Source organism: Protopterus annectens, chromosome 10.part0, assembly GCF_019279795.1.
Source record: "Protopterus annectens isolate FY-2018-M chromosome 10.part0, PAN1.0, whole genome shotgun sequence".
NCBI lineage: Eukaryota > Metazoa > Chordata > Ceratodontiformes > Protopteridae > Protopterus > Protopterus annectens.
Window position 1 is genome coordinate 986486404 of NC_056744.1, and position 12942 is coordinate 986499345.

The window sequence follows — 12942 nt, forward strand, 5'->3', positions numbered from 1 at the left end:
GCCTATCTAGCAGCCCGAGTATGGGTGGTTTTGGTGGACGTTCAGGAAGGGGGGGCTGGTGTGCTGTGGAGGGGATGCTGGGTATTCAATTATGTATCCAGGTGTGTTGGGGTTGGATGGCTCAGTTCAGGCAAGACCATTATGTGGGTATGTGCCGGTAATGTTTCTGTACATGTGTATTGCACTTTTTAATGTTCATATGTTTGTGAGATTGTATTGCGGATGTGAATATTTGTTCTTTGGTTATCTTCCTGATTCACCCCCTGCTCCCTTGTATACCTCCAGTTCACCTATTGTGCATCCAACCCAGTCTCCTCTTGGCGAATTATTACATTACCCGTCACCCCCCACCCCCATATTGCACAGACACCATCCATCCCTTTTCTGGTTGATGGCCCATGTCACAGTCAACGAAACACATTGCATACACTACATATCTCTGGTACCAATATGGTTGTGAGGACTACCCTAGCATTTCTGATCATCCACATGCTGTACTTCACACACATAGGTACACGCAGATATGTATCTTTCATGACATGGTAGGTAGACCTGGGTAATACCCGTTTATCTTTGGGCCATCCTGACAAGGACGGCTTGGACTGCGAATGGGCGTATATTGGGCGAATGCTCTGACCATTGGTAGGGTTGCCACCTTTTCATATGACCAGGATGGGACATTTTTGGGACACAAATCAGAGTTTACAGGCCAACACATACCCATGGTCAATACAAAGGATAGTACTTTAGTTTTATGCCTAAATATAAGCTTTTATTGTTGTAGCGGTTTACTTGCTTATTCTGTTTCTTGTAACATTTAGGTATTTTATATACGGAAATAAGCATTATATGGGACTATTACATAAAATATGGGACATGATTATGTCCTATAATCACAGGACATTTGATATTTATAATGGTTTTGGTATGGACACAACTGCCTAGAGGGGGACTGTCCCTCACAATGTGGGAAAGGTAGTAACCCTAACCATTGGGTTAGGCTTAGCAATTGGTGGCATGCTAACATGATGCGTTTCTCTTCCACTTGGTATAACTATCGACACTACAATGGAGTATGGGCACGAGGTTTTAAATATCATCTGTGCGAGGGATGGGGACTCAATATTCAGCTACTTGCCTTTGTGTTTACTTTTTATTTTGGTGTTCGCAAAACTGTCTTGTATGCTTTGCATACATTTCAGTATCCACGGACACCGACAGGAGTGATTACTATTAGAGGCAGGCTGTACTAGTCAGCATTTTAGGTTGCGCGTATGCAGCCGACATGTTCATGCCTCCGTGCAGCGTTTGGACATGCCCCCTGCACTTGCGCATGTGGTCGTTACTGCAGCGCACCTTCATTAATATGCATGTGGTGCTGCTGCGCCATCTTTACGCCACACGGTCGGTGCAAGGCTAACGCCGTCCTTGCGCCGAGCTTCATGAATCCCGGGGTAAGTCTAATAATATTCATGATATTGTAGTTTATGTGGTCAGTTATAATATGCCCCATGGCTCTACAGATGAGGCTTGATAGAGTAATAGTTCTGGCATTACCTGGGTGAGTTATAAGGCCATTTGTATGGAGGGACATCGCAACTGCACTGTGTGACTCATCAGAGATGAAACTAGTAGCTAAACTTAGGTTAAGCAGATTAACTCAATTAGTCCTGAGCACCAGGAGGGCACTTACTCTTTTCACTACATGAGATCTTCTAAACCAAGAAACCACTTCTTTCTCAAGAGCTTTCTGTAAAAAAATACTGAAAATGCAATTCATAGGATTTGCAATATATAATAAATTATTTTAGTTATAAAAAATGTAAAGTATAAAAGCTATAGTGCAGACAATTGGCTACACACTGGTGCTAGGATAAATTGTCTATAGATACTGTTTTCACATTGCAGATTTATGAAAGAAAATTATATTGATTTTATATTACAGATTCATGAAAGAAAATGTATATTTTATATGAGAAAAATATTAGTGTTATGGTCAAACACTGGGTTATAGCTCTAAGTGTGCAAAATATATCCAAGATATCAATGGGAAAATTGATGACCTGTTCAAGAGCTTTACAATGATGTATGACAGGAGAGGATGGCATGACACTGTTTTGTGATATTGCAGAATCTATGCAAAGTATGCACACAGTCTTTCTACAGTACATCAAAACAATATTAATCTACAAATGAATAGATGTTAATTGGCAAACATCAGTGACAACATTGTGTGACTTAATGTTTTATATAATATGGCACCATTTGTTCAAATGTAGGTCTCAAAGCTTTCAAGAAATTAATCACATAATGAAAAAAAATAGCTAATAATTATGTCATAACTACTTAACCAAAAAAGTATTTATATCTCAGGATGTCTTTAACACCACCTGCCATGTTTAATATTATTTTTTACTAACACTCACTACTTGCAAATACCACCCTCAACATGATAGCATCACATGCCATTTTTGCATTATTAATGCAAAGAGAAAAAAAAATCTCACATTTATATAAATTTTTACAAATTCATTTTAATAACTCCATCTCTTTACATCCCATGCTGACTATTGCACAAGACACGCTTTGCAAATCATGTCAGCTTGTAGATGCTACCTTGCTGACTTACTTTTAGGTATGCATTCTGCACAAGGATGTCAGAAATTTGACTTCAAAAACACTGATGGATATATGTATAGGTTCATAGGTTCATAGGTAGATACTAGGCTATCTGCCCTAGGGCATTTATAAGCCTAGCCAGAGTTTATTTGGCTTCCGCCTCCCTATTAGATTAGCCTACTGTGCCTCTGTAAAGTAGGTCAGAGAAGGTACCCTTTTACGATTACTTTACTGTGCCTCTGCCTAGCAGGGACACAGACGAGATCCCAGGGGTGAATTTGCGATTTCCCATCCACGCGTCCAGATTTTGCTTGAAGAGGGTCAGAGAGGGGCTATGTCTAACATGAATTGGGATTCTATTCCAGAGTGAGGGGAGCCTCTGGGAAATGAATCTATCCCTCCAGCATGTCTTATTTATTTTTGTGCTGAGGTTTAGGTCCCTGGAGCGTGTAGCTCTAAGGGACTTGGATTTTTTGAGGTGGAGCATGTCCATTAATTCTGGGTTTGACATGGCTTTATACATCAGGCATAGATCGCCTCTGAGTAGGCGGTAGGCAACTGAGTAGCGCTGGAGTTTCTTTAGTCGAGCTGCATAGATCATCTGTTTGTAGTCTATGATCCTCTTGGTTAGGTACTTTTGGGGTCTCTCCAGTTGCTGCAGATGTCGGGTAAGGTACATCCCAAAAGGGGCATTGTATTCAATTATGGGCCTGATGAGTGATGAGTAGAAGGGCACAATGACCTCTCTTGATCTAGATGTGAACCCTTTCATGATAAGGTGGGCTATATAGGTCTTTCTAACCACTTTGGCAACGTGATTATCAAAGGAGAGATTACTATCTACGTTGGTCCCCAAATCTCTAATTACTTCTTCCAGATTAATGGATTACCACCTGTGTGGTAATTTGTGGGCACCTTGTTTTTCCCAAAGGGGATGACTATGCACTTTTTAGCATTTAGCTTGAGGCCGTGGCTCTGGCACCAAGCATCCATCTCTGTGAGACCATTTTGGAGGATGCTTGTGTCAGCTGGAGATTCGATTATGGCCCCCAGTTTGCAGTGATCTGCGAACCTTGTCAGCCATAATCCCCCCGTGTTAGCGTGAACCTCAGAGAAGTATATACCGAACAAGAGAGGTGCCAGAACTGAGCCCTGTGGGATGCCACTTGTAACTGGTTTGGATTTGGACATGGCACCTGTGATTCTGACCATGTGGGTTCTATCTCAGTTTGCAACCCATCTTGTGATATAGGGGTTGATATTTAAGCTGGTAAGCTTATTTATGATGCCCGAGTGGGGTATTGTGTCGAAGGCTTTTGCGAGGTCCAGGTAGGCTGTGTGGACTATCTTGCCCTCATCTATGGCTTTGGTAACAGTTTCAAAGAAATCAACTAGGTTTAAGAGGCAAGATCTGCCCTTAACAATGCTGAATTGGGTAGGGTCCAGTGTCTGGAGGCTCCCAATGTCTTTGTTTATGAGTTCCATGATAATATGCTCCATAGCTTTACAGACCAGACTAGTCAGGCTTATGGGGCGATAGTTTCCGGGGTCCGTTGTGGCACCACCTTTGTGGAGTGGGACCACTGTAGCTGTATGCCATTCTTTGGGTACATATCCTGTAGTAAGGCTAAGTTTGAACAGTGACTTAATGTGAGGGTTCAGTTCTTCTTGGAGCTCATGTAAGACACAGCCTGGGACACCGTCCGGTCCCATAGATGCTGTGTTTTTTGCATTGGAGAGGGCAGCTTTCACCTGTGCATCTGTGATGTCAGGGAGGTTACATTCAGTTGGGATAGGCATTTGCTCCTTTGGGGGGAAGGGGGGGGAGTTTGCGCTGAATCTGTCTGCCAGGATATTGGCTATGTCTGTAGGTTCAGTATATTTTGTACCATTATGCAACAATTCAGAGCATATCTGGGAGTTTCCTCCCATGTTCCTGACATAACTAAAGAAGGCCTTGTGATTATCTTTAGTGTCTAGGGCAATTTTTCTTTCGAAACTGGCCTTTGATGATTTTATGAGGGATCGAAGTTTCTTGCTAATACTGATCAGAGATGCCTTCCCTTTTTAGGATTTTGCTCTGTCATGTAGTAACTTCCTCCTTCTGTTGTATAGCTTATTTATGGCCGGGGTCCACCAGACCAATCTCCTGTTTTTGGAGGAGTGAGTCTTGGTTTTATTTGGGATAGCACAATCCATGCATTCCTGCAGGTGCTCATAGAATGCATTTGTAAAGGATTCTGTGGATTGGGCTGTATTATCCTCTGGCCCAGGGGCTTTGAAGGATTCCACCTCAGTCTTGAAAAGTGCAAAGTTGGCTTTTGAGAAATTCTTTACAGTGATTTCCTTGGCTGGGGGTGGGGACGGGATATGGATGTCCAGGGAAATGTGTTTATGGTCTGATCTTACCCATGTTGGTGATGACCAGGTCCAATATGTTGTTCCCTCTTGTGGGAGTGGTGACCAGTTGTTCCATTGCATTAGAGTTTATAAATTCATGGAACCATTGGGCTAGGGTGTTTGGGCTTGAGTAGTTTCCCCAGTCAATGTTTGGGTAGTTGAAGTCACCCAATAACATAGTGTTTGGAGAGACCTTCATATTCTCCAGTGTTCTCAGGAATGCCAAGTGGGGTTCCTGTAATAGGGAGGGTGTTCTGTAGCAGGCTACAAACTGAAAGGCAGTTTTGCCCGCTGTTAGTTGCACATGGATGGTTTCTGATGCTTCGCGCAGTGCTACTAACCTGGAGGTGTAGGTATCTTTGATAAATATAGATACTCCCCCTCCTTTTGTGCTTTGGTCCGAGTTTTGGGGCCGAAACGCATGGTATGAGTTATAACCTGGTAGTGCTGGGGTGCTCTCAGGAGCCTTGAACCAGGTTTCTGTTACTGCATAGGCATCGATTTTCTCCATACTGAGAAGAGCCTCGAGTGCGTGCATCTTGAGGTTTAGACTTCTGGCATTGAGTAGCATTAACTTTAGTTTTTTTATCCTTGGGTTGTTTATGGAGGTGGGTTTGTCCTTTGAGCCTTGCCTAAAAAAGGCACTATGGGGGTGGCAAGAGCCTTGGCCAGTATACAAAAGCCTAAGGGTGACAGGTGCAAGCCGTCCCTAGCGAAGCAACATGGCTTGTCGAGCATGTCATCCCAGGCTGACAGACACTGGATCCCCTTTGAATGACACCAATACATTAGGCAATTGTTGAAACTGATCATTTTGTCTTTATACTGTGGCATCATTTTTGGTGAGGGTAAGATACTGCTCAAGGTCAGGGTCATACCAGCCTGGGCTACATGGTCAGAGAGCTCCTCTATGTCTCTTTTCATGCAGTCCAGGGAGGTACGTCTCAGGTCATTCACACCAGCATGGACAATGACGGAGTCATACTTGTACTTGCTTTGGAGTGACCTGAGTACTTGCGTTATGTGGCGGATCCTGGCACCCGACAGGCAGCTTACAGTGACCTTCTCCTTGTTCAGTCTGGTGAGCGGGACGTCAGTGTATTGGATAATAGAGTCCCCTATAGCAAGTGTATTTGGTGAGTTGTTTGGCCTTAAGGGCTGTGACTGTGAGGCACACTGATTTTGTGAGATATGTGATTTGTGGGTATTGTTGAGGGGTGGCTGTTGCTTGGATATCTGCTTAGGAGGTCTTTGCTGTTTAGGCAGATTTTTATTTAGAGCCTCCGAGTATGTTTTTGTGTGTTTATGTGTTGGGTATGCAGATGCAATAGGTCTGATAGTGTTGTATCTGGAGAATAAGAAAATCTCCTGTAAGGATATTATAAACAGGAATTCTGCTTACCTGATAAGTATAGTCTTATGGGAAGGAAAGACTTGGTATGCAATGAGCTATTTAATACAAATAATTAAGTGGCTAGGTAAATTATCAGGTCCCATGGTTAACACTTTCAGTAAATGATCTTTAGAGTTAAATGGGGGCCTAAGGGACTCGATTATTTTAGAAGTCTTAGGGATGAAGTTGGCACTAAATTTCTTTCAAGAATATTAGCAATGTAAGTCTAGTAAGCTCAGAGCAATGTAATGTATTTTTCTTATTTTTTTAACATAGCTAGAAGGATTTATAGTTGCATTTGGCTTCAGAAGCAGCCCATGTTTAATGGACTTAATACGATTTTGCATTTTTTCAAAATGCTTTTGATATTTTACTTGAGTAGTGGTTTTGGATCTGCTCTATTATTTAATAATTTCTTTCTTTTTTGTAGAGTTTATTTTTGGTGGTAGCACAACAGAGTGGTTTGTTTTTGAATTTGCCATGATCATTGGTTTTGTTTGAGACAGATAGCTTTATTAATTTTTCTAAACGGGTATATAATTATTCAGTGAAGTTTGCTGTTGCATCAGGGTCAGGGGTGGTAGAGTCATAACTGAATTCTGGTATTTCATCAGAGAGTAGCTTGAGGGTTGTACGTTTGTAGTCTTTAAATTCTTTTGAGGATTGTTCAAGGAGTCTTTTCAGATTTTAAATCAGAAAGCCACAGTTTTTTTGTCTGGGGAAGGAGATACTAGAGGAGTAGTACAAGATGCAGTTGTAAGAATCAGGTGAAGAATGCTGCACCTGTAGTAAGTTTGTCTGATCACCCTCACCCTTCATGGAGCCTATTTCTTTTCTTCTGTGACCTTGCATTTGATGTTCTCATTTATGTGGACTATATAAGTCAGACTTCTCATTGTACAGAAGAGACACTGTACATGAGCTTCTAGCCTCCATGAGGAGCTTGTTCAGACTTTCTAGAAGGATTATATATTGTATATTATACAATGACCCCCATTAATATTCCAAAATGTGCATGCTGATTGGCCAGTGTGCCCGTTGTAAATCCCATGATATACCAAGGGAAAAAAGGTTTGGTCGACTGAACTTTTTTACATTGGTATAAAGTCCTCAAAATATATATTTTTAAACAAAGAAAAAAAAAAAAAACTGAGCAACGGAGACTTCCTTTTCTCCATTGTTTCTGTTTCTAAGCATTGTTGTACTGAGTATGTGTGGGGTGCAAGTCCCATACTCATGCTCAGTACATCAAAACAAGGAAGCAGTGTACCACAAACAGTGAAAGAACAGTAATGTGCCATTATACAAAGACATTATTTAAGAAAAGTAAGTATTTGTTTCTTAAATAATGTCATTGTATAATAGCAATAACCAACTCCGTGGTTGTGGTATATTGAAATTTACCCACGGATGGCTTTATTTAATCACTCGAGCTTCACCATCATGATTAAACCACACCAATCATGGGTAAATAGTCAATATACCACACCATGTCATTGGTTATTGCTTTAATATGCAATTCCCTATAACTTAAGTCATTAACATGTGTTTAAAGCTATATACTCCATAAGATGCATCTCCCTTTTTCTGAGACTGGAAGATAGTTATTATAAAACCTGTTTTAAAGGAAATGGCTCATGCAACAGTTTAAATTGCTGTAGGTACATCAGTTTGCAATTGAATACTGAAAAAGTGATGGATGCACAAAAACACAGTAGACCAGAGCCCACCTTACCTGCTTTAGTAGGGGAAGATATCAATTCGGACTTTTGGATGGGGTAAGGAGATAATAAGCTTGAATATATATCAGCCTAGCATTAAAAGGGCACAGTATGAGGATCTTACCCTAAGAGAGGCCAGAAATAATATCAAGGTAACAAATGGAGACAACTTCCACCACAAACTTACTCCTTGCTTATCCATATTTTGAAACAGCAAATGAATGTGTATATAGGGTAGACAAAGGAGAGAAATTATATTGTTAATTTATTTATTTAAATTTGGTAGCTAGGGTAGAACAATGATCCACATGGGCCTACTACAAATTCATACAGGAGAAAACAGACACTATGGAAGCACGCACTATGAAGGACAAGAAAGGTATGAGTACACTTGACAGAGAACAGTAGGACATCATCTTCAACTTTTGGTACTACAGGCATTTCGACCAAGAGTTTGTTTTAATGTTGGGTCACAGTCATGTGCTGGCTTGATATCTACTTTGGGGAAACAACTAAGGATAAGATCTTCAGAATGTCCTGTTGGCTAGGGATCTTAATGCCAAGCAAATGGACTTGTATATCTTGCCTTCAATGCCATAAAGTGATTCCATGCAAAATATTTCATTCCATTGGTAGGCTTACTGATAACAGATTCACCGTTTGAGAAAAATAGCAATAGATTTGGAACATCTAATTAAAACCTGTGTGAGGCATCAATACATTTAAGTGGCTGATGATTATGCAAGGCATTTCCTACAGGCTATGGTCCTCCATAAAGCTTTAACAAAAGCCATTGCCCAGAGGTAAGCACTCATGTTCACATGAGTGAAAATGCCCAAGGAAATTTTGACAGACTAAAGAATGCTCTTTTTGTCTAAAGTCATGACCTCTGCATACCATCCTTAGATTCATAGATTAGTACTAGTCTAACTGCCCTTGCAAGTCATTTTAAGCCTAGCTAATTATCCCTTGTAAGACTCAAATCCTGTGTTTGTAAGGCAAACACCTTAACCATTAGGCCACCCTCCCAACCCTTTGGGGATAAATGGGCTAGTAGAAATGTTATCAAATGCCTTTATACAAATAACAAAGAAAGGGAAAATCCTGGACATCTGACTGCTTTATTTAATGTTTGGATTTAAGAAATGATCCTAGTCTTTTTCAGGGCTTAACCAGTTGGGAGATATAGGTAAACTATGCATAGTGAAAGAAAGGGGTGCAACAAATTATCATTTTCAAATGTGAGCTTGAACGTGTATTTAAGAGTTGCAAGAAAAATTATGTCTAGTATACGTATTGTAAGAGAACATTGAGAACAAACCCAGGAACCTTTGCTTTGGCACTGTGACTTTGTTTAGAGTCTCACAAGCCACACAATTCAAAATAATAGGAGAATATACTTAAGAGCCATTGCTTGATAAAGAAGCTTACATGCATTAGTTTTATGATTATGTCAGAAATTTTTAGACACTTTTGCGCCTTCAGGTGTCAAGAATAGGCCAACATACAGTACTCTAAGACATCTTGCCCTAGATGCTTGAACATAGTTTTAGCACAATATTATACTCTACACTTACATTTACTTTAAATTTTACGTTTTTGACAATTAAGTCTGCATTTTTTCAACAATCTCTCTCGCATCCCATTTTAGTGTTTCTGATACGTTTCTATACTTCATTGTATCAAATGTTTTCATTCAACTGTATCAACAAATAGTTTTTGATGATTCTATTTAACAATATGCAGATTCTTTTGAATACACACTTCTTTCTTTTCTAGCATGTAATATGGACAGATTAAATGCAAGACAACTCATTCTTTCTTGATTATTGCCAGGTCTACGTTAAAAAAACATGAATTAAAATTATATGAGCATTTGTCTGGACTCCAGTTTGAATGCCTGAATGGCTCTTGCTTTTACATCCATTACTTTTACACCTCCTTCTGCCTTACTATTTTACTCAAGGTCTATTGTATACACACACTCTTTTTTCTGATTTAAATATTTTAACTATGCACCAGTAATATAACTTAGTACAAATATCTACAATGTGTGAAAAAGCCAGCTCTAACTCTGCTAAAACATGCCACTTGTTTCATGCATTACAGAACACCTTATTAGTTCTCTTAATAACTGTGCCACTCACTAAACTCAAAGTTTTTTCTACATTTTACATCTCAGTATCATTAGCATTTTGTCATGAGGAAACTGTGTTTATGTGAAAGAAAGTGTCCATTTTTGTTTGGGCTGGCAGTAACTACTGAATTTATCTCTGTCTACTCTGTATTGTCTTTCTTCACATTGAAAAAGTAAAATACTTAAATATCCTTGTGTGTTTCTTTCACAGCAGAATTCACCAATGCAGCTGGCTGTACCTTTTCAGTCTTTGCAGCTAATCACTTGTCATGAGGAATAAATCATATTTCTGAATCAAAAAGTGCAAATTTCAGCCAAATTTCCTTTTATTGAAAGACATATTGGAGGGTGCACTTGAGCTGTATTTCCACTTAGAATATAATGTAATTTCAAACACAGAACCTTTTGAAATGAGATATATTTCTTAATTTCTTCTGATATACTTCTTTGGTTAAAGCAGATATTTCATTACTCTTACACCATTACGATATAATGTCAGGAGGCTTAATAAATAGCTCACAGAGACAGCAAACTTGGTCTAGCCTCAATGAGGTTTACATTCCATCTAAGTTCTTTGGGAGAAAAGTGTATCCTATGCCAGGGAAATCTGATTAGATAGGTAGTGTAAAACCTTTATAGACAGCCCATATTCTCCATACAGTTCTACTGCACTGATCTTCATATTCGTTCAAAAGTTACCATCTTAAATTTGTTTTTCTCTTGAAATAACTCTTTAATGATTTCCTTGTGTCTTGCTAGATCAGTTTGTTAACTGACCAAGTGCTTCACACCCAAATCTATCTACTGTTCTCTAATCGGCATATGTAAAATATACCTAAGGGATAGTAATACCGAGCACGTCCTGAGAAGCATGAGACTAAAGGAGTAGTTTAATTTCAGCATATGTAAAATATACCTAAGGGATAGTAATACCAAGCATGTCCTGAGAAGCATGAGACTAAAGGAGTAGTTTAGTTTCAGCATATGTAAAATATACCTAAGGGATAGTAATACCGAGCACGTCCTGAGAAGCATGAGACTAAAGGAGTAGTTTAGTTTCAGCATATGTAAAATATACCTAAGGGATAGTAATACCGAGCATGTCCTGAGAAGCATGAGACTAAAGGAGTAGTTTACGAATTCCAAACACTGCAAAGAAACAGGCTCCAAACTTAAAAAAATCGTGTTCAAGTGTATCCAAAGACCAAAAAGCAAACAAGTCGATGTTAGCGCTTTCATTCACTGATTTATTACGTGAACTTCCTCAGAAAAACAGTTCCACTCATTCATTCTTCCTTTTATACTTAATTAACAGGAAATGACATGAAATCCACTTCAAATATATACATGTGTATAAAAAAAATTGTATAGTTTAAATTATTATTAAATAAACTAACTATTTGTTCAATAAAAAACATTTTAAATTTATAGACTCATTGAGTCCTGGATATTTTTCAGCCCCTAAAAACAACTGCCATAACGTTTCTTTACATTCCAGTGCATTATTTAAGTCACCACCAAAAATAATTTCATTGATCTTATCAACTACAGAAAATTCAAATTTCTTAAAATCACTAAAAATCTGAGCATACTTGGCCAAAGAATTATTTGTATCTTTGTTTTTAATGGCCACACTGTGCTCATAAATTCTACGTTTTAATGTTCTGATGGTTTTTCCAATGTAATAGTGGTCACATGATGCACAACAAGCTATGTAAACAATATATTGTGTATTACAGTGATAATAATCTTTAGCCCACATAGTATAATTAATGTGTTTTAAAGTTACAAAAGAACTGTTGCTGATATATCTACACTGCTTGCAAGTTTTACAAGCATAGGTGCCTTTTTTTGTACTAACTACTCTGGTTGCCATATTAGTTTTCCTGTTATCTGACTCTACCAAAGATTTTATGTTTGACATCTTCTTATAAGTAAATTGTGGTCTTGTACCTATTTTAGCTATGAGTTCTTTATTACCCAACAATACCTTCCAATTGTTGACTATTATTTCTTTTATACACCACATCTCATTAACAATGTGCAAAGGGAATGCTATGTTGTAATCTTTCACTTCTGAAGTATTCTTTTTTGTACAAGAACTCACTAATATATCTCCTGATTTTAAGATAGGCTTAGCTACACCATGTCTCAATGCTGACACTTCTTGTTCTATTTTTTCCAACAACTTCACATCGTACCCTCGCTGTAAAAACAATAACCTAAGAAATGCCATCTCTCTAATAAACGTTTCATTGTCTGTAGTTAACCTGCTTAATCTGATGACTTGTCCTTTAATGACACCTTTTTTCATGTGTTCAGGATGTAAACTATCCCTATGTAGGTACTGATTAGCAAATACTTCTTTCCTATAAATTTTACTGATGAATGTGTCATTTTCTTTGTCTATACTTAAATGTATATCTAAAAATGAAATACTTTCACCAAAACCACTAATTTTGAATTCCAAAAAAGTGGTTGTTTTATTTAAGTCATTCACTAACTCTAGAAATTGTTCATGTGTACCTGTCCACAAGAAAAACAAGTAATCAATAAATCTTTAGTAAGCCTGTATTTTAGAAATATAAGGATGTTGTATCAAAAATTTCAGTTCCCAGTTGGCCATTACCATATTAGCAAAAGATGGTGCCACTCTTGCACCCATGGCCACA